Source organism: Capsicum annuum, chromosome 3 (genome assembly GCF_002878395.1).
Source record: "Capsicum annuum cultivar UCD-10X-F1 chromosome 3, UCD10Xv1.1, whole genome shotgun sequence".
Lineage (NCBI taxonomy): Eukaryota > Viridiplantae > Streptophyta > Magnoliopsida > Solanales > Solanaceae > Capsicum > Capsicum annuum.
Genome location: NC_061113.1, coordinates 93,318,965 through 93,343,957, shown reverse-complemented (window position 1 = coordinate 93,343,957; position 24,993 = coordinate 93,318,965). Strand labels below are relative to the sequence as shown.

Below are 24,993 nucleotides of genomic sequence, written 5' to 3'. Positions count from 1 at the left end.
TGAAATCACTCTCTAAATTTATTTACCTTTTAACCCAATTTTATTCAGTTTCTTACAATTTTAGCTTATTTTATTTAATCCATTACAATCATAGCCAATTTGTGATTCAATTTTTAAATTTTATTCAAATTCTCAACCTTAAGATCTCAACCGTCGATCAAAACCTGATCTGACGGCTGAGATCAAAAAAACCTATTCTTTCCTTTTAAACCAAAAGTTCTCAAACTCTAACCCTATTTCCAAATCATCTGCCTCCCCACCCTCTCTCTATCTCTCTCTATCTGCTTTCCCCTCTCTCTAGAACAAAACTGCCGCCCCTCTATCATTTTCCCACTCCGATGGACGGTTGCTGTCGCCGCCCCACCATTTTTCTTCCTCATCTCTTTCCTCCGTCTCCCAGCCACCGGTCATCAGTACTGCCACTATCGCACCGTCGTCGTCGCTCTTCACTTCTATCACTGCCTCCGTGTCACCAGCTGTCATACAACACCGCCGGACGCCGACCAACTCGTCTCCCTCTTCACGCTATTAGTCGCCTCCTTTCCCAACGGCACCAACGACGATAATACTATCACCATCCGACGACACCAGTCAACAACCAAGGAAACCCATCGCCCCCCGTTATCTGCATCTCTACCACTGGTCAGCCTCAAAACCCTTCTCCCATTACCATTTTACGACCATGCAGTCACAAGTTTATATTATTTTGCCTCACCGGAGGTCATGACTGGTGAGGTATCAATTGGTAACCCCTCTAACTATGTTTGATCAATAGACACCATCACAGGTTCCGTCCATTATTAATTTTATATTAGTCTTTGTTTAATCTTACTTTCCGTGATCTAAAATCGACTAACACGGCTGATGTTATTGATTTTGATATTGATTTCTGTGATTCGGGCTCACTGGATCTCACATACATGAAGTTGGTGATACTTAACTAGGCTACTAGTTGTTTTTCTAACTCTTGGAATCATTATATTTTGTTTGATTGGTTTGACATTGATAAACTGTACACTTAGTGTTGGAAAAAATGATTAACCTTGTTTTTACTCTTGACTAAAGATTATGGAACTGATTGCACATGTAATTTGGATGACTTGATTATTTGAATTGATTGGATGCATAATCAACATTAGTGATTAACGAACATGCTTATATGATTAGCCACCTTTATATTTTTATTTTATTTTATTCTTTTACGGTAATTAGCAGTCCTTTCTCACAACATCAGACGTGTTTCATATGCCTATTTGTGGTAACCACATAATTGGTGTGCCCGATCAAAATAAAATTGATTTGTTTAACGAATGTTTTCCTTTTATTTGTTGTCACGACCCGAATCGGGGCCCTGGCCATGACGGACATCCCGAACCATGAAGGCCCAAGAGCCCTTCTAACTTGTAATCATACACACCATTCATATACAAATAGGAAGTGCGGAAAATAAATACTGAAATGGAATCATGGTCATAAGTCTAAACTCAATTTATAATGTGAAAGTAAAGCCCAACAACAACTAGACAATGTCGGAACCAGTCTGCGAAATCTCTACTACATCTGAAAATAACAACTGTCAGAAACTGGGATAAGGCCCCCAGTGGACCTAAACCAAAATAAATAACATAATCTGAAAGACATAGACCTTCTGGAATAAAGAAGGCTCACCAATTGCACACATCACTGTTGTCTGAAAACACTACGGCTTAGCAGGGCTTCTGAACTGAGCTTTAGACCCTGGAGGTAGGGGGTCAATACAATTGTACTGGTAGGCAGAGCAATCCAAAATAAATATTTTATATAAATAAAATAGTTAAGAGCTAGTCATAAACATCATGAAAGATATAATTTCTAAACACATGGGCATTTTTGAAAACATAAAACCTTTCTGTTATTGCAGTTTCTGATCTTTGTTTTACTTCTAAGTTAGGTGGCACTCCCCTACAAGTCTGATATTCCACGGGCTATGTGGAATCCTCTATTGACTCGGCGAGGAAGCCCCCAACCCAAATGTGCTGCAAGGGTTGGAGTGTCTGAGTCTGATACACCACAGGGCACCAGGCCAACGTATAATAATATACCTGGATCGGCAAATCACGATTTTTAGGCAATGAGTTGTCTGAACTCGTTCCTTCTTCGGGGAACCACCTAAGCTCTCTTTATGCCCAATTTATGTTTATTCTGAAACATGCATCATTCTAGTTTCAAAATCTAAATCTGATTTCAAACATACATTCTATTCTGTTCTAAATTACAATGGCATTATCTGAGTTGGTGTCGTCACACCAAGACTTGCAAGTCCTATTTCTAAGCCATAATGCATCATGCATGATTCTTTCATCAAAAACTCAATTCAGACCACCCAAACTTGCAAATAGTGTAAGAGATTTCATGTTCCGAAAGCATAAGTCAAAACTATGCAAGGATTATCATTCTTTCAATAACAATGTGGTGGTCATGTAATCTTTAACAAACCATGCAACTCTTTTCATTATATGATTATGTTTAACATTCATCAATATAAATAACCCTCTCTTTTAAAATCAAAATTATAATCCAAATAGAACATTACTCAAGACATTTCATATCATGCTTTCCAAGATGCATTCAAAACAAATCCTAGCATATCATAAGTAAAGGAAAATCATAACAAGAGAGGGATTTTTCATGAGTCATGCTCTCAATTCAATCATCAACCTTAAAACACATGCTTACATATATATATAATTTCAAATAAATTTGGGGGAAGGCCTAAAGATCAAAACAATATCATCAAGGTTTCTAAAACATGTTTATAATTATAAATCCAAAACCCTTTTCTTAAAATCATGATTTCTAAACCTTTTGCATAATTAAAAGAAGATTTTTATGCCCATGAGATTTTAGGAAAACCCCACTACCTTAAATTAGAAGTTTTTGATGAACTTTAGCTTTTGGGATGCTATACGTACGATTGATGGGTGCTTCTTGTAGCCCTCGTAATGGGGATTCCGAATCTTGAAGAATTAAGGAAAACCCATGATTAAATCTTGAGATATATTGATCTTTGGTTTGAAACCCTAAGGAGTATTCTTGGTGATTTTGAGAGAAAATAATATTATTTTGGTGTTTGGAGGATTTAATCCTGTGTTATGGCTGAATAGGGGATGGAAAATACCACTTTTCCCCTTAAAAACGCGAAAAAAGTACCTAGAAATTGGGTTCGTGCATCGCACGCTAATCGCGCGATGCTACTGTCTCAATCACAAAAATGGCCATAACTTTTTGCTTGGGTATTGGATTTTGGTGAAATTGGTATCGTTGGAAAGCTAATCCGATGAGTTTTCATTTGATATATAGTAGGACCTCTAATTCCTTATATACAAAGAGTTATGGTCAATTTAAATTGACCCAAGTTTCGACGCTCACTCAAACTCAAACGATAGGAAAGCTTTCAACTCGTCCTTGAGTTTGGGGACCTCTATGATCTCAATTCATGCTCAAATAGGTTCCCACACTACATAATTGATTAACATGCAAAATTTGCATTGGATTTATGGCTTTTGGATCATCTACTCATAAAAACGACGGTTTTTGTTCTAGCTCGAAATGCGGGGTGTTACATTATCTCCCCCTTGGGATCATTCGTCCCCGAATGATGGGTAGGAATGTTGAAGTCTTAAAGGTATGGAATAATATGGACATTATATGTCTTCTAAGAAGGGATATAGCTAAGCTGAAATATTTATACTTCTATCATGAAACTGAATTCTGAGCTGACTTGAATTTACTTGCTTTAAGGAGCTGATTCATGCTGAGAGTTTCGAATTCCCTTGAAGTGTTCATGATCAAATCATAAATATTGAATTGATAAGTGATAACTTATGCAAGTATGAATCATGAGACAAATGGACTTAGATCGTATCAGGGTATTACACTGTCTGAGCTAAAATACTTGGGAAAATTTGAGATTGTGCGCTGAACTCTTATGAACTGAGTCATGACTAAATAGCTGAATCTGAAACATGATGCTTTGACTGAACTGAATTCGCAACTTATATGGATCGAATAGATTATCTCTTGGGATGGTCATACGCCTGAAACTTCGGATAGTAGGACTAGCTGAAAAGGTGGAAAACCACCGTAACTTGTCTGCCTGACTGTTAAACTGAATTATACTGGACACTTATACTTAACTGGAGTATCTCTTAAACACTCTTTCTAAAGAAGTCCTAGTAGCATTAGGGAGCAAAGAATCTCTGACATGAGTTACACAAGACATCCAACTAAGGAATCACGACAATGATACTACTCTATAGCATGGAATATAGATATACAACTCATAAATTTGGATAGAATTACCAGGCCTTAGGCAATACAACTTCTTACTTTCAAGCTTAGCACACCGCTCGAATATCCCTTAACTATACTATTCTCCTTAAATACCATACTCATTTGATTCAATTTATTTTTCTCACATAGCCACTGATATTTCCATCTACTAATGTCTAAACTGAACTAAATCCCCTCACCATCTTCAAGCCTAACTCAAAATCACAAGACGCACCACATAATACTGTAGTACTAGTATGAATCATGAATTCAGTACACCCTGCATTTCACAATTCCTCATTTCCTGCATAATTCTTATTGCCACTCCAACAATCACCTTCAACTTCGTAGTAGACATTCACAAACACTCAAAGTATTCATTCGTATGTATACAAACATAACATTCAAGCCTATCTTCATACTCATATATGCACTTCTAAACAAACACTCATAAAAAATCTTTCTCATATTCTCTAATACTTCTATCCATAACAACTTCCCTGCACTATTCAGATGATACACATAAAATATCCTCAACTAACCAAGCCATACAAAAAACTTCATCTCAAAATTCTTTCAACTTATAGACTTACATAAAACAAGCACACAATAATTTTTCTCAAATATAACACATAAAACTTCAACGAACCTTGACATGTATCAAATACTTGGCCTCAATGCACACAACCATCTTTCATCAATAAGAAATGCTTACTCTTTCCCATCTAGACAACTGTTCATCATCACTATCTCGACCTAAGGGAAAAGGTCACTGAAAAATTAGAATATCGGGATCTGAAGCATGAGGAGAGTACTAAGCATAACTTAATACCCTACTGAGGCGTGAGGAATAGAGCACTCACAACATGGACTCATTAAAGAGATCTAGTCTGAGGACATACCTGATATAAATCTGAATTTTCACTAATCGTTAAGAGTATCACATGTGCACAAGAGTCATGAACTGCATGACCTGAATTCTTGGAATTCTTAACTTACGGAAAGTGATTCTAACTGCTGAACAAATTGGGAACTCATATACTAGGACTAGGAGAGTACATGATTGCTTATCATATACATGAACACGAGCTATGATCATGAAGTTAAAACATAAAGCATGAGTATGTATCGGAATAACTGAAGTAAACTACTGAAATAAGAATAGATTGAGCATCATTCTTTCTCACGGCCAATTCCACAACTTTACTGGCATATCTATTAGCATCTAATAACTTGACTTGGTTACTCATTTTATTATCTCCCCCTTATATTTAAGTTATTACTCTAAGTCTGTGAACCACTATATACACTTTGGTATAAACTGAAATCACTTTAATCTAAAGTCGGGGATATAACAATACACATAAAACTAAACTTACCCTGTAAGACGATATCTTCATGTATAACAACCAATGCTAGTACCTCCTACTAAGATTCAACCCTTAGGTTTCTATAGCCCCAAAAGTCATCATATAACAGCTTAAACATTCACCAACTTAGATTCTTCTATTACTAAACATGGATATCTCCAAACCTTTGACGGACCATACCACTTTGGTCATAGCCTACCAGCATTATGCTTGCAAACTTATATTTCTAAACCATGAGAATTAAGATTATACAAAAAATCTCAACATCATTAATCACAACTCTATAAATTAGCTATAAAGAACATCACGTATTATCTAACTAGTCTTTCTCCACCTAGCAACTCAACGGTACTACTAACCACACAACAAGCAATGATCCTTGAAAATAATGCAGCCCCATAGCACCTTGGGCATACTTCTACATCATACTTACCACATCAGACTTGATTACAAATCAAATAAACTTAAGCTTTTGTATACATTGTTCAAGCCTAATAGATCACTTTCACACAACTAACACCCGCCACATCAATTCATCAAATCCATCTTGATCACCATCGACTATTCCAACTTAGTGTCTAGTTCTAGTTATGATAAACCACTACTTCACACAATTTTCTTACATGCCAAACATCTGAAAACATTAATTCTCTAAAACTTCATAACAGTAAGGATCAATCACAATCCTATGATCTATCTTATTTAAAATCCATTAACATATCCTCCTTCTATACACCATTACTATCTACCCCTTTCATATAGCTAAACTTAGTTCATAACTCTATAAGTCCCAACTAAACTCCTTCTTGCAACCTCAGGGACATCTAAATTAACACTACTCATCCACTAAGTACCTTCATCAATAACCTATAATTTTCTTGCACGACAAACACCATCAACAACTCTTTTCATAGTTCAAGTAAACAATAATTCACCTTAACTAATAACTCCTTCTCTACCTTACCTTCTACTAAACCATCACAAAGGGACGTATTACTTCATTACCAACTTAATCTCATGCAAAAAAATTCAGCCATAATATATTCAATAAATCTCCCTTACCACTTTTGTTGCCATTACGCCACTAAACCCCAGTTCCAACCAACACAAGAACAACAAGATCAACAACAAGTTGCTAGTGAATCAAAATAGGCCCTACACGGCTCCACTAGACTTTGATTTTGTGTTTTGAATAAGAAATGAGATGAATGACAAGGCAACTATGCTAGTGAATCGAAAGAGCCCCACACGGCTTCACTAGACTTTCAGTTTCAACAACACAATGATAACAAGATTACAAGAGATAGAAACTTGACACACAATATTCAATGATCTAAGAATACACATCTTACTCTGTATAAATAAAAAAATCTGAGTCAAACACTTCCCCCATAGACTATCATACAATCCACACATGCTACTAGCTACCACATTAGTCTATCACTATAAAATGGTAAATCATTCTCAAACATCATTTATTCAACTTAACATATTTATATACACAAAAGTCACCCTTACTCTAATTTCTAACCTTGCGACTTAACATCCCAACTTCTTAGTCCAATATCACTACCAATAGGTCATGACACCATCACTTTAACTTATACTACTACTCGGATAGAAATACAATTCTAACATTCTGCTACACATCTTCCCTTTGAAGCATGACGTCTGCAACATAAAATTTGAAAAGGACTAAATACACTTAATACTGCAGCTAAAAATCATGATTTCATCAGAATCAAAGTTCACACTATAATCAATATACCATGGAGTACTAACGGACTCTTCTCAAATCCTTGCACAAATTTTAAACTCTTATATGGCTTAATCAGAAAGGACCATACCATTTAGACTCTAAAATTCTGCACTTGAATCACCCCAATAATGAGACATATCTGAGCACATCAAAGTAAGGAAAGAATTGAGATGAATTTACTCCTGTATGGGTGATACCATAGCATAAATTAGAGTATGTAAGAGGAACATTCTAACTCCATAGCACGAACTAGAATATGAAGAAAGAGATACATTCCTAAATGCTTTGTAGCCTCCTACCTATAAGTGTGGCACGCTACACACCTATAAATAAGACTCTACTCGATGTGAGCAGACACCCTGGGATCATGAATCGTGCTCTGATACCAAGTTTGTCACGACCCAAACCAGGGCCCTGGCCATGACGGACATCCCTAACCATAAAGGCCCGAGAGACCTTCTAACTTGTAATCATACACACTATTCATATACAAATAGGAAGTGCAAAAAATACATACTGAAATGGAATCATGGTCATAAGTCTGAACTCAATTTATAATATAAAAGTAAAGCCCAATAACAACTAGATAATGTCTGAACCAGTCTGCAAAATCTCTACTACATCTGAAAATAACAACTGTCGGAAACTAGGATAAGGCCCCCAGTGGACCTAAATCAAAATAAATAATATAATCAGAAAGACATAGACCTTCTGGAATAAAGAAGGCTCGCCAATTCCAAACATTACTGCTATCTAAAAACTCTACGACTTAGTTGGGCTTCTGAACTGAGCTTTAGACCCTAGAGGTAGGGGGTCAATACAATTATACTGGTATGCAGAGCAATCCAAAATAAATCTTTTATATAAATAAAATAGTTGACAGCTAGTCATAAACATCATGAAAGATATAATTTCTAAACACATAGGCATTTTTGAAAACATAAAACCTTTCTGTCATTGTAGTTTCTGATCTTTGTATTACTTCTGAATTAGGTGGCACTCCCCTACAATTTTGATATTCCACGAGCTATATGGAATCCGCCATTGACTCGACGGAGATGTCTCCAACCCAAGTATGCCGCAAGGGTTGGAGTGACTGAGTCTGATACGCCACAGGGCACTAGGCCAACGCATAATAATATACCCAGATCGGCAAATCATAGTTTTTGGGCAATGAGTTATCTAAACTCGTGCCTTCTTCGGGAAACCATCTAAGCTCTCTTTATGCTCAATTTTAGTCTATTCTAAAACATGTATCATTCTAGTTTCAAAATCTGAAAATCTGATTTCAAACATGTATTCTATTCTGTTCTAAATTACCATGGCATTATCTGAGTTGGTGTCGTTAGACCAAGACTTGCAAGTCCTATTTTTAAGCCATAATGCATCATGCATGATTCTTTCATCAAAAATTCAATTCAGACCACCCAAATATACAAATAGTGTAAGAGATTTCATGTTCCGAAAGCATAAATCAAAACTATACAAGGATTATCATTCTTTCAATAACAATATGGTGGTCATATAATCTTTAACAAACCATACAAGTCTTTTCATTATATGATTATGTTCAACATTCATCAACATAAACAATCCTCTCTTTTGAAATCAAAATCATAATCCAAATAGAACATTACTCAAGACATTTCATATCATGCTTTCAAGATGCATTCAAAACAATTCCTAGCATATCATAAGTAAAGGAAAATCATAAAAAGAGATAGATTTTTCATGAGTCATGCTCTCAATTCAATCGTCAACCTTAAAATACATACTTACATATATATAATTTCAAATCAATTTGGGGAAAGTCCTAGACCAAAACAATATCATCAAGGCTTCTAAAACATGTTTATAATCATAAATCTAAAATTCTTTTCTTAAAATCATGATTTCTAAACCCTTTGCATAGTTAAAAGAAGATTTCTATGCCCATGAGATTTTAGTAAAATCCCACGTACCTTAAATTAAAAGTTTTTGAATGAACTCTAGCTTTTGGAATATTATACGTACGATTGATGGGTGCTTCTTGTAGGCCTCGTAATGGGGATTCCGAATCTTGAAGAATTAAGGAAAACCCACGGTTAAATTTGGAGATATATTGATCTTTGGGTTGAAACCCTAAGGAGTGTTCTTGGTGATTTTGAGAGAAAATAATATTATTTTGATGTTTGAAGGATTTAATCCCGTGTTATGGCTGAATAGGGGGTGGAAAATACCACTTTTTCCCTTAAAAACATGAAAACAGCACCTGGAAATGGGGTCCATGTGTCGCACACTAATCGCGCGATGCTACTGTCTCAGTTACAAAAATGGCCATAATTTTTTGCTCGGGTATCGAATTTTGGCAAAATTTGTATCGTTGGAAATCTAATCCAAAGAGCTTTCATTTGATATATAGTAGGCCCTCTAATTCCATATATACAAAGAGTTATGGTCAATTGAAGTTGACCCAAGTTTCGACGTTCACTCAAACTCGAACAATAGGAAAGATTTCAACTCGTCCTTGAGTTTGGGGGGACCTCTATGATCTCAATTCATGCTCAAATAGGTTCCCACATTATATAAATGATTAACATGTCAAATTTGCATAGGATTTATGATTTTTGAATCATCTATGCATAGAAATGATGGTTTTCATTCTAGCCCAAACTACGGGGTGTTACATTTGCTTTGACTAAATTTGATATTATAAGTGTGATTTTATATTCATGAAAAACTCCATTGATTGGCTTCATCAAATATTCTCCTCTTCCTTAATTGATTCCGACTGATTTTTTGAATATCTTTTTCCTTTTCTGTTGCTACTAATTAACACTCTTGTATTTTCTTTCCTTTCAATCCTCAATACCCCTCTACTATATAAACAATCCTTCTTTTCAAATTAAGGGACAGTTCTTGAAAAATAAAACACTCCCTATAAGAAAATCACTAGCTATTTTGATTACATATTCTTAAGAGTCCTTTGATTTTCTTGGAGGCTTACTAGAATCACCACATATTATTCTTACAAGTGCTTGTCTTCATTATTCTTATTATTTATTTTATTGCTTCTTATCGGTAATTAAAGGTATTAAGTTGGCCGGGCTGGGTCAACCCGGAACCGGCCCGTGAATTTTAACCGGGTTGTGGGCCGATCCGGATCCGGATCCAGGCATTGTTAAATGGGTCAGTCCGGTTTCGGGCCCAACAATAATTTTTTTTAAAACAACTCTGAAATGGCCCACTTCAACTAACCTGGTCCAATCCACCTAAACTCGGTCAAAACCGATTCAAAATTCGATAAAAATCGGTCAAAACCCAAAAAAAAAAAAATCTCCAATATACACTATATATACTCACCTATATACATATCAAATATGTTAAACAATATGTATACACTATATATATTGTATATACATCATTAGAATTTAAAAAGTATGAACACTATTACACAATTACACATGTAATCGTGTATACGATTATACGTTAGTTAAATATATATACTACTCTAAATAAAACATATACTACAAGATATATACTACAATATAATGATATATATACTAATTTATAAAATATATACACATGTATACATTAAATATATACTATTTTAGAGTCTATATAAAATATATACACATATATACGTACCATTCAATATATATGTAATACTTTAAAAAAAATATACTACAATATATATACTACAATAAATACACCCACTATATAAATAATAGTTATATACTAGTTTATGAAACATATATGCATGTATAAATTAAATATATACTACTTTAGAGTGTATAGAAGATACATACACATATATATGTACCATTCAATATATATGACCTACTTTAAATAAAATATACTACAATATATATACTACATTATAATGATATATATACGAATTTATAAAACTTATACACATGTATATGTTAAATATAGACTATTTTAGATTCTATAGAAGATACATACACATATATACGTACCATTCAATATATATGTAATACTTTAAATAAAATAAAATACAATATATATACTACAATAGACACACACTACATATATAGTTATATACTAATTTTTAAAATATATACACGTGTATATGTTAAATGTATACTACTTTGGAGTCTATAGAAGATATATACACATATACGTACCATTCAATATATATGTACTACTTTAAATAAAATATAATACAATATATATACTACAATATAATGATATATACACTAATTTATAAAATATATACACATGTATACCTTATATATACACTACTTTAGAGTCTATAGAAGATATATACACATATATACGTACCATTAAATATATATATACTACTTTAAATAAAATATACTAGTATATATATACTAAAATATATATACACACTATATATATAGTTATGTACTAATTTATAAAACATATACACGTGTATACGTTAAATATATACTACTATAGAGTCTATATACACATATATACGTACCATTCAATACATATGAACTACTTTAAATAAAACATATACTACAATATATATATACTAAAATATATACACACACTATAAATATAGTTATATAATAATTTATAAAATATATACACATCTACACATTAAATATATACTACTATAGAGTCTATATACACATATATACGTAGCATTCAATATATATGTACTACTTTAAATAAAATATACTACAATACATATACTACAATATATAAACACACTATATATATAGTTATATACTAATTTATAAAACATATACACGTGTATACGTTAAATATTTACTATTTTAGAGTTATAGAAGATATATACACATATATACGTACCATTCAATATATATGTACTACTTTAAATAAAATATACTACAATATAATGATATGTATACTAATTTATAAAACATATAAACATGTACACGTTAAATATACACAACTTTAGAGTCTATAGAAGATATATACACATAGGTATGTACCATTCAATATATATGTACTACTTTAAATAAAATATACTATAATATATCTACTACAATATATACACACACTATATATATAGTCATATAATAATTTATAAAACATATACACGTGTATACATTAAATATATACTACTATAGAGTCTATATACACATATATACGTATCATTCAATATATATGTACTACTTTAAATAAAACATATACTACAATATATACACATACTATATATATAGTTATATACTAATTTATAAAATAAATACACATGTATAAGTTAAATATATACTACTATAGAGTCTATATACACATACATACGTACCATTAAATATATTTGTACTACTTTAAATAAAATATACTACAATACATACACACACTATATATATAGTTATATAGTAATTTATAAAATATATACACGTGTATACGTTAAATATATACTACTTTAGGTCTATAGAAGATATATACATATATATGTACTGCTTTAAATAAAATATAGTACAATATATACACACACTATATATATAGTTGCATACTAATTTATAAATTATATATAGGTGCATACGTTAAATATATACTACTTTAGGTCTATAGAAGATATATACACATATATATGTACCATTCAATATATATGTACAACTTTAAGTAAAATATACTACATTTATAATGTTATATAGACTAATTTATAAAACATATACACATGTATACGTTAAATATACACTACTTTAGAGTCTATAGAAGATATATACACATATATACGTACCATTCAATATATATGTACTAATTTAAATAAAATATACTACAATATATACACACACTATATATATGTTATAAACTAATTTATAAAATATATACATGTGTATACATTAAATATGTTCTACTATAGAGTCTATATACACATATATACGTTTCATTCAATATATATGTACTAGTTTAAATAAAACATATGCTACAATATATACACACACTACATATATAGTTATATACTAATTTTGAAAACATATACACATGTATAAGTTAAATATATACTACTATAGAGTTTATATACACATATATACGTACCATTTAATCTATATGTACTACTTTAAATAAAATATACTACAATATATATACTATAATACATACACACACTATATATATAGTTATATAATAATTTATAAATTATATACACGTGTATACGTTAAATATATACTACTTTAGAGTCTATAGAAGTTATATACACATATATACGTACCATTCAATATATATGTTCTACTTTAAATCATATATACTACAATATATTTTCTTCAATATAATGATATATATACTAATTTATAAAACATATACACATGTATACGTTAAATATACACTACTTTAGAGTCTATAGAAGATATATACACATATATACGTACCATTCAATAGATATGTATTACTTTAAATAAAATATACTACAATATATACACACATACTATATATAGTGATATACTAATTTATAGAACATAGGTGTATACGTTCAATATATACTACTTTAGATTCTGTAGAAGATATATACACATATACACGTACCATTCAATATGTATGTACTACTTTAAATAAAATATACTATAATATATATACTACAATATAATGATATATATATATACTAATTTATAAAACACATACACATGTATACATTAAATATACACTACTTTAGAGTCTATATTCTATATATACACATATATACGTGCCATTCAATATAAATGTACTACTTTAAATAAAACATATACTATAATATATATACTATAATATACACACACATTATATATATAGTTATATATTAATTTATAAAATATATACACATGTATACGTTAAATATACACTCTTTTAGAGTCTATATTCTATATATACACAGATATACGTACCATTCAATATATGTACAGCTATAAAAAAAATTCTACAAGGTATATACTACAGTATAATGATATATATACTAATTTAGAAAACATATTCACATGTATACGTTAAATATATAATACTTTAGAGTCTATAGAAAATATATACACATTTATATGTATCATTCAATATATGTACTACTTTAAAATATGTGCTACTTAATATAATAAATTAATAATACTTGATAGTAAATTAGTAATATATTAAAACTGAGTATTTAATTTAAAATCCCGATTTACAAAAAAAAAGTTGTTATTCGGGTCGGGCCGGGCAGGTTAACCGGCGGGCCTAGATCAGTTTTGTTCCGGACTGGGTTAACCGGGCTCAAAAAAGATTAACTCAGCCCGGTACCCGGTACCCTATAGTCTATGGGCTGATCGGGCTGGATCAAATCGGATCGAATTTGCTTAGTGGGCCGGGTCAGGTCGGATTAACCCAGCCCGTTTGAAGCCTTATCGGTAAGTAAGTATCTAAACGATGTGGTTTAATTACTTATTTGTTCATGGAATGCTGTTAAAGTGTTAGAAAGCATGTCCATATGGACTCCGCTTTGTTGTGTTTGTCATGTCATTGTTTGGTTACTTTGTGTATAGAATCATGCTATGGTATCTTGTTTATCTCCGTCTTTGTCGTGTTGTTGCTCTACAGTTCGGGATTATTTGAAGAGTCGCCGGGCTTTAAACATAATATGTTATTCCTTATAGCTACTATTTTTCCTTTCTTATTTTTTTTATCATTTGATTTGTAATATTATTGTAAAGACATTATATTGATATAATAATAAATTTTGGGGACTGCTTTGGGGGTAGGAATTTACGTGCTCTATGAATAGTGTAGATAGGCACAAATTAGGTTTTTACGTGTGTTACATGCTACATGAATCGCTTACATACTTTCATTAATTAATTAGCTTAGAAATCTTGCTAATACCTTTGAACATATTCACATTGATTTTGGGCATGGTAATATTTTAGTGCGCTAGCCTACCACATTAAACTTTTGCATGTTAAAAACTACAACTTATCGACGTCACTGCATGTTTATGCATGTTAACACAATTTAGGCATATTAAAACGAATTTAAGCACGTGAGCATGTCAATAATTAATTTTTTGCACATTAGTGGATTTTTAACATGTTAAGTATGATATTTTCATGTTTTCAACATGTAAATAATATTTATGTATGACAATATGGTATGCATTTTAACAAGTAATTGTAAGCATATTAGTGAACTCTCCAACATCATAAAAACTGTCAAAAAATTGATTTAATTATGACATTGCATGTGTTAGCATATAGACGCAAATCTAAGTGTTTACTATTTTTATATCATGATAACCTTAAACTCCTGCACATTAATATATTTTTAGTATGCTAAAACACCAGATTTCTGACATATTAATATATTTGTAGCATGTTGAATATTAGAATTAAGCATGTCAATGTTAAAATGGTAGCATGTTAACATAAAAAAAATTCCGAGCATTAACATATTTTTCAGCATGTCAAAAATAATAAAGTTCATGTATTTTTCGTATGCTAATATTAATTTCAGCATGTTAAAATAGTGTTTATGTGTAAAACAAGTAAGTTCAGCATGTCTACACTCCGTTTCTGCATAAAACAAGTTAAAATTTTGCATTATTAAAATTATGTTTTTGTATTATTATAACTGCATTTCTGCATTATTAAAACTACATTTCTACATTATTTGAAATTGCGTTTCTGCATTATTATAATTGTGTTTCTGCATTATTAGAATTGCATTTTTCATTACTAAAACTGTGTTTCTGCATATTAATATTAATTTCAGCATGTTAATAACTGGCATCATGTTAATTTCAGCCCGTTAATATCTTCAGTATGTTAAACATAAAATTTTTACATGTTGATTCGTCCCCCATATTTAAATGCATTCTTGTCATGTTAATGTATTTTTAATATTTTTGTTAATTTCTTATGTACTCATTAGTTTATAACACTTAATTCGTGAGCACAATTCCTTGACACATTTACCACACTTTTGACACCTTCTTGTAAACACTTGACAACATATTTTTACACACACGAGTCACAGTTCTCTTTTGTCACCAGTTCCTGAATACTTCGATACCATGCCTATAGGTCAATGACACAAAATAAATAATTATTTGTCTTTGCATGTTAATCACATTATTCAACTCTCTAATAACCAAGAGGTTAACATAAGACATTACTTACTACTTGACGTCCAATGTGTTACGTGTTTCAAGTCCTAGGCAACATAACTTTATTCTTGTCTAGACCCCAAAACCAATATAGCAAAGTCTAATGCCTCTTGGACGATAGGCGGGACGATGGGAATTACTAAAGGCGCTAGTTTTATCCTTGTCTTAGAATGCCTTTAGAGTTAACAACCAGCCTAGGTGGGGAGGGACGGGTAGTCGTTAGAAAGTGATAATCTCCAACAGACATTAAAGGTAAGACATCTGACTTGTCTAAGAGTTCGACCAGTGGGTCGGATGATGATTAAACAAGTTGGGGTTCCGATCCGAATGAGACCAAAAATATTTCTTTATTTGATTTAACGAATTCTTTTCATTCTTTTATTTACCTTACATGCTTATTTATTTAGGGTAGTTAGTTTGTTACGTAAGCAGTCCCCTTTTGTTACAAATTATGTCAGTTCTTTCTTCTCGCTTATCTTATTATATGTTTTTATCACTTCGATAATTAATAATTACAAATAATAAAATAATATATTTTTTTCATTAATTGTTTTATCACTTAGTTAAACATTAAATCAATAATAAAATAAAAGACCTTATTTGATCACATAGAATTCCCACGTAAAATATGAATTCGGCCGAAAACCACCTTTGTGGATCCTCAAAGAGTGCATAACACCTTTATTTTGAGGTAATTTGAACCCTTACCCTAACTCTGGTGAACTAAGACAAAACAATAAAATAAGTTTCTAGCTAGTCTAGACCGGTGCCCTAACACACCTTTAATTCATTAGGTGGCGACTCTTCACACTCTACCTTCAAAACAATCCCAAAAAAGAGTCGTCACGTCGAATCCCGCTTTTCGCAAAAAAAATGGGGTGCGACAGAATGGCAACTCTTCTAGGGATCTTAGGTTCTAACCAATACGAGTTTGTATTTTATGTGGGATTCCTTCACATTCTTTGTTTTATTTTTCGTAATTGCTTTCTCTCTTATTGTTTATATCATGATTTATTGTTATATATTCTCTTTCCCTTTCCCTTTATGTGTTATTTACAGTTCTCCATGTCTATCTCTTCCCCTTTTCCCCTTTTTATTGCTTATGTATTATCATGTTCACTTATGTGTATATTTCTTAGCATGTTAATTTTATTATATGCTACATATTACCGCTTTATATAACTGGCATCCCGCTCATACTTTCCTCCACTTGGAACCTCTTTTGTTTTTTTATCGATGGTTGCGTGGTAGAAAAAACGTTCTTTCCTAAAACACCCTTCGAAAAATGTCTTATGGATTGGTCGATCAGCGGTGCATTGACAGCCACAATCTTTCCCACTCTCGAGTTGTCCATTCGAGGGAACCATGTCATAAACCCACTCTTGCCCTTTAGGTACTGACTACATATTTCTTTTATTAAGGAATATGTGTCCCGTTCAACACAGGATGTCATGGCATTCTTGATGCGTTGAATGTTAGTCTCATTCAAAGTCCAAAAAGGTTCACGACCTCAAAGGGACTCACAATTATTTGCTATGTGTTGCATTTCTACATATGTTTGATATTTTACCTATCTTGTTATTTTCCTTCTTGTCTTAGTCACTCTTTACATTTAGTGTTCCTCACCTTAGAACTCTTTACTCTTAACATTATTGCCATGTTAGGACCCTACAATATACTCTTAGGGCCTATTCTATACTTACCTTCAATTTATCCTCCTGACTCATCCGGTAGTATTTTAATCATCTCTAGGCTCAGTTCTTGCTTTGATAAAGGGGTTTAGGCTTATTCATAATCTTGTAGTACAACTTATCATTTTAGGATATTCTCTTTCAACGTTTACATACTATTATCCTACCACGATTCTTGAACATCATTGTACTCATATCGTACTCTAGCTTTCATAATCTCTAAGTTACATAGAGCTCTCATAACTTCTATTCACTCTGAACAAACATAACTCATCATTTTCAAATGAGTAGAATATTTATTCTAGACTCCCGCGCGTGCTCTTTGTTCCAAATTATAAATCCTTTCTTCTAAGGTTGACTAAAGTTTAACATCACTACGTTGACCTGATTTCCCTCTATGAGGGATACGAAGGCGCTCATTTAATGAGTTCGGTCTCACTATAATTAAATCTTCTTTTCCCCATTTTGTCCTTTTCTATAGGAAGTTGGATGAATCAACAATGTTCAACAAAAATCAACCTTAGTCATTTCCTTTCTTTCTTATCTTCTTTACAATCACAATTGCAAAATCGATATCATATCCTGTCACTGTCCTGTTTCATGCGTCAGGAGCTTAAATCTTTACGCCTATATCACTTATTAAATCTTAGTCTTCATCCTTGAATACCTTTTATTTTATATTTATTATGTTTTGAACTTATGTGTTATGTGGTAATTTTTATGTGCCTTACATATCTTATTTTAAGGTTGTCTAGCATTTGAACATCAAACTCAAGTGACAATCTGCGACATGACAATTATGCTCAATATCTGAAAAGTTGTCAGTTCTCCTTCTCATCGCCTAAATCAAAACACTATGACTCCTTATCCTCGCCTTACCCACACCCCTTCTCGGTAATTATCTTTTACACATGACACTTCTGAAAGCAAAAGGATCAAATCGGATGAACGTTGGCGAAGTCTTTGTGACTTAGAAAGAAGGATGAATGAGGAACTGCGTTCTAGGGGTATCTATGACTTAAGGTATGAGAAATTATGTATACATCCGTGGATTGATTTACCTCCAGGATACAATGTCCCCAAATTCAACACATTCAATGGGCATGGAGATCCAATCACACATCTGAAGGGCTATTGTGGCAAACTAATTAGCATAGGGCATAATGAGCCTCTCTTTATGAGATTGTTTATTCAGAGTTTGTCAAGAATGACACTCACATGGTTCGCCCAACAAAACTTCGACAAATAGCATAATTGGGAAGAATTTCCTCAAGATTTTGTGAGGCAATACAAGTTTAACATCAATACCGGTCTGACAATACGAGAATTACATTAGATGAAGAAAGCGACCCATGAATATTTTGAGGAATATGCAACTCGATGGAGGTTAGAGGCTTCCAAAATACGTCCTTCTATACCTGAGGAGAAACTGATCCAAATTTTCCTCAAGACACTAGACGGAATATACTTTCAGAAAATATTCTTCCTGGTCAATCACAACTTTGAGAGTCTAATTTCGATTGGAAAGAAATTAGAATATGAAACGAAGAATCCACCCAAGGAAGAGAAAGAGGATTCTTCACCTTCCATACCTCAAACACGAGGTTATCGATATAATGAGATCCACGCTGATTTTAGTCCTCGAAACAAGGCTTGTTAGATCCACTCCTACTCTGTCCAACAAGATCCAAGACGTTAACAAAAGAAACATAAAGCGAATCACATGAATTGACGTTCTTGTTTCACGTCACTATTTTACCCACCGTACGACTAGCAATAATTTCCAGTTTTCTCTATATTTCTTGGTACTCTTGAACTACGTTCGACCTCACTTCCATTTGGATACATAGGCATCCCACTCTGGGTCCGATCTTAATCTGATAAAATATTTTCTTTCACCATTTTCTTTCAATTCTTACAATTCCAAAGCGACAGGCTAATAGACCCAACTCTTTAGCGTATAAAGGCAGATTACAACTGAAGTTACAATATTCAAATGTAGGAAAATCATTTATCTCGGACTAATTGTTTCTTTGAGTGGTACAGAAATATAAGACTTTGAAGACAAAAATTAGGGCAGAAATTTTTTAGAGTTCCTCAAAAATTTCATGATTAAACAATATATCAATTCACTAATGACGTGTAAAAGTCACCTTTCATTCTAAACTGGGGAAATTTTTTTTGAGAATTCCTCAAAAATTTCATGAGTAAAAAATCTATTCACAATGACGTACGAAGATGCTTTACAAACTAGGGCGGAAATTTTTAGAATCTCTCAAAAATTTCATCACGATGGAGTACAAATCCCAACTGTTCATGGAGTAGAAAAAAATGACTAAGGAGTCGACTCGAGCATGGTACCAATCCATATTTCTTTTTGACTGACAACTTTTTCTTTGAGTACCGGATTAACAGGTACAGATGACAACAATCATCACGAAAGGCCCAAATGACTAATCCGACATCATGATGAGAGACTTCATAATTGATCCAACAATGCGATAGGTACGCTTTCTCTCTTCTTATCATTATTGTTATGGTTGTTTTCACTACATTGTTCAATCTTCTATACATATACATATATCCGCGCTAACCATTTTATCCAGTTGAGCTAAAAATAGAAGAACTAACAGGTACAGATCACGTTCCCATGATGAGAAGCTAGACAGCTAATCACATGATTTCATAATGCATCGAGAATTCCAAAAGCTGATCCCACGATGAAAAGCCAAACAACTCATCGCACGATTCCACAATGCATCGAGAAGCCAAATAGTTGATCCAATGATACATCAAGAGGTTCAATATCCTATCCAACGTCATATCAAGAAGCCAGACAGTTGATCCAATGATACATTGAGAGGTTCAACATCTGATCCAACGTCATATCGAGAAGCCAAACTGTTGATCCAACAATACATCAAAAGGTTCAACAGTCGATCCAACGTCATATTGAGAAGCCAAACAGCTGATCCAATGATACATTGAGAGGTTCAAAATCCGATCCAATGTTATATCAAGAATCCAAATAGCTAATCTAACGATACATCGAGAGGTTCAACATCTGATTCAATGTTATATCAAGAAGCCAAACAGCTGATCCAATGATACATTGAGTGGTTCAACATTTGATCCAACGTCATATCGAGAATCCAAACAGCTGATCCAACATCACATCAAGAAGTCAAACAGCTAATTCAACGATACAACAGATACGCTTTCTTTATTTCCATATGTCATTTAGTACGATGTAAAGACGCAAGTAACGGAGGAGGAATAATAAATAGGGATAATTTTCATTTCTATTTTTGGAGTATTACCCCATCTATGCATCATCGCCTAAACTAATCTTAAAACTCACTATTCCAAATCCCATTCAATTTCATCCCAGCTTATTGACCCACAATATCACTTTTGATGCTCCATCCTTTATCGATGACATTCTTTAGGAATATTGTCCATTCCTTAATCTAGAACTACAAATGGTCTGATTCTCGTGAAACAAGAGATATGTAGGAGGCTTAAAATCGAAGCCTCGACCACATTATTTTTAAAACCACCTTCCATCGTTTTAACTCCAACGAATCTTTCTCAATCAGACAAAATTGGCTACTGCATCAACTTTCGTTGCTTGATAATTCTTTTATCATTCTCAAGCAATGAAGGGGCAGCTGTTGACACCCAATGTTGACCCCCGATACCACTTTTGGGCTGCTATTTTTATCAAAATTATTTAATTTTAATTATTGATATTTTTACACATTATTCTTATATTAAATACATATTTACGTGTCACATTCAGAATTTAAAAAAAATACATAAATTATTTTATTATCTTTTAGTATCATTTTTATAATTTTTAAACTCAAGTACGACGTTTTATGTAGTTTTATTAATATTTATTAAATTATTATTTTTTTCACGTAATTGTGCACACTCATATTTTGCAAATACATTGTCTAGTGTTGCATTATTTACTATTATTATTATTATTATTATTATTATTATTATTATTTATTATTATTATCTATTATTATTATATATTACCATTATTTATTATTATTATTATTATTATTATTATTATTATAATTATAACAACCTAATTTGAACTCACTCTCTAAATTTATTTACCTTTTAACTCAATTTTATTCAATTTCTTATAATCTTAGCCTATTCTATTTAATCCATTACAATCATAGCCACTTCATGATTCAATTTTTAAATTTTAATCAAATGCTAGTCAAATTCTCAACCATAAGATCTGAACCATCGATCAAAAACTGATCTGACGACTGAGATCAAAGAAACCTATTCTTTTCTTTTAAACCAAAACTTCTCAAACTCTAACCCTATTTCCAATTCATCCGCCTCCCCACCCTCTCTCTCTATCTATCTGTTTTCCCCTCTCTCTAGAATAAAACCGTTGCCCTTCCATTGTTTTCCCACTCCGATGGACGGCTGTTGCCGCCGCCCCACCACTTTTCTTCCTCCTCTCTTCCCTCCATCTCCCAGCCACCGGCGATTAGTGCTGCCACCATCACACCGCTGTCATCGCCCTTCACTTTCATCACCGCCTCCGTGTCACCAACCGCCATGCAATGCCGCCGGACGCCGACCAACTCACCTCTTTCTCCATGTTGTCACTCGTATCCTTTCCTAGCGCCACCAACAATGACAACAATATCACCAGCCGAGGACACCGGTCAACAACTAAGGAAACCCGTCGCCCCCCGTTCTCCGCATCTCTACCACCGATCAGCCCCAAAACCCTTCTTCCGTCGCCACTTCACGACCATGCAGTCACAATTTTATACTATTTTGTCTCACTATTGATCATGATCGGTGAGGTATCGATTGGCAAACCCTCTGACTATATTTGATCGACAGACACCATCACACGTTCTGTCCATTTTAATTTCATATTAGTCTTTGTTAAATCTTACACTCCGTGGTCTGAAATCAACTAACTCGGCTGATGTTATTGATTTTTGTAATTCGGGTTTATTAGATCTCACATGCATGAAGTTGGTGATACTTAACTAGGTTACTGGTTGTTTTTCTATCTCTTGAAATCACTATATTCTATTTGATTCATTTGACATTAATAAACTGCACACCTAGTTTTTGCGGCAAATGATTAACCTTGTTTTTATTACTCTGGACCAAAGATTATGGAACTGATGGCACATGTAATTTGGATGACTTGATGATTTGAATTGATTGGATGCATAATCAACGTTAGTGATTAAGGAACATGCTTATATGATTAGTTGTCTTTCTATTTTTATTTTATTTTATTTTATTCTTTTACGGTAATAAGCAGTCCTTTCTAACAACATCAACATTTTTCATATGCCTATTTGTGGTAAGCACATAATTGGTGTGCCCGATTGAAATATAATTGATTTACTTAATGGATGTTTTCCTTTTATTTGCTTTGAGTAAATTTGTTATTATATAAGTGTGATTTTATATTTATGGAAAACTCCATTGATTGGCTTCATCAAATATTCTCCTCTTCCTTAATTAATTCTGATTGATTTTTTGAATATCTTTATCCTTTTCTGTTGCTACTAATTAACACTCATGTATTTTCTTTCCTTTCATTCCCCAGTACCCCTCTGCTATATAAACAATCCTTCTTTTCAAATTAAGAGACAGTTCTTGAAAAATAAAACACTCCCTATAAGAAAATCACTAGCTATTTTGATTACATATTCTTAAAAGTCCTTTGATTTTCTTGAAGGCTTACTGGAGTCTAAGCATATTATTCTTACAAGTGCTTGTCTTCATTATTTTTATTATTTCTTTTATTACTGCTTATCGGTAAGTATCTAAACGATGTGGTTTAATTACTTATTTGTTCATGGAATGTTGTTAACGTGTTAGAAAGCACGTTCATAGGGACTCCGCTTTGTTGTGTTTGTCATGTCATTGTTTGGTCACTATGTGTATGGAATCATGCTATGATATCTTAGTTGTCTCCCCTTTGCCGTGTTGTTTCTCTACAGGTCGGGATTATTTGAAGAGTCGTCGGGTGTTAAACATAATATGTTATTTCTTATAGCTGCTGTTTTCCTTTCTTATTTTTTTTATCATTTGATTTGTAACATTATTGTAAAGACGTTATATTGATGTAATAATAAATTTTGGGGACTGCTTCGGGAGGCAGAGGTTTACATGCTCTATGAATAGTGTAGATAGGCACAAATTAGATTTTACGTATGTTACATGCTACATGAATCACTTAGACGCTTTCATTAATTAATTCGCTTAGAAATCTTGCTAATACCTTTGAACATATTCACATTGATTTTGGGCATGGTAATATTTTAGTACGCTAGCCTACCACATTTAACTTTTGCTTGTTAAAAACTACAACTTATTGACGTCATTGCATGTTAACACAATTTAGGCATATTATAACGAATTTAAGCATGTGAGCATGTCAATGATTAATTTTTTTGCACATTAATGCATTTTTAACAAGTTAAGTACGACATTTTCTTGTTTTCAACATGTAAACAATATTTAAGTATGACAATATGGTATGCATGTTAACAAGTAAATGTTAACAAGTAATTGTAACGAGATTAGTGAACTCTCCAACATGGTAAAACTCTCAAAAAATTGATTTAATTATGATATTGCATGTTTTAGCATATAGACGCAAATATAAGTGTTTACTGTTTTTATAGCATGATAACCTTAAACTTCTGCACATTAATATATTTTCAGTATGCTAAAACACCTGATTTCTGGCATATTAATATATTTGTAGCATGTTGAACATTAGAATTAAGCATGTCAATGTTAAAATTGTAG

At 32.5% G+C, this 24,993-nt stretch overlaps 2 long non-coding RNA genes across 2 annotated transcripts; both read left to right on the top strand.

Annotated features, from left to right (window-relative positions):
- The first annotated feature begins 251 nt into the window (after positions 1–251).
- LOC124896595 lies at positions 252–21,554 on the top strand. Its single transcript, XR_007052959.1, has 3 exons — positions 252–642; positions 14,917–20,673; positions 20,802–21,554. It is a non-coding gene; the product is annotated as an uncharacterized LOC124896595 (long non-coding RNA).
- Positions 21,555–22,398: 844 nt separating this feature from the next.
- On the top strand, positions 22,399–24,347 carry LOC124896594. Its single transcript, XR_007052958.1, has 2 exons — positions 22,399–23,015; positions 24,180–24,347. It is a non-coding gene; the product is annotated as an uncharacterized LOC124896594 (long non-coding RNA).
- The last annotated feature ends 646 nt before the right edge of the window (positions 24,348–24,993 follow it).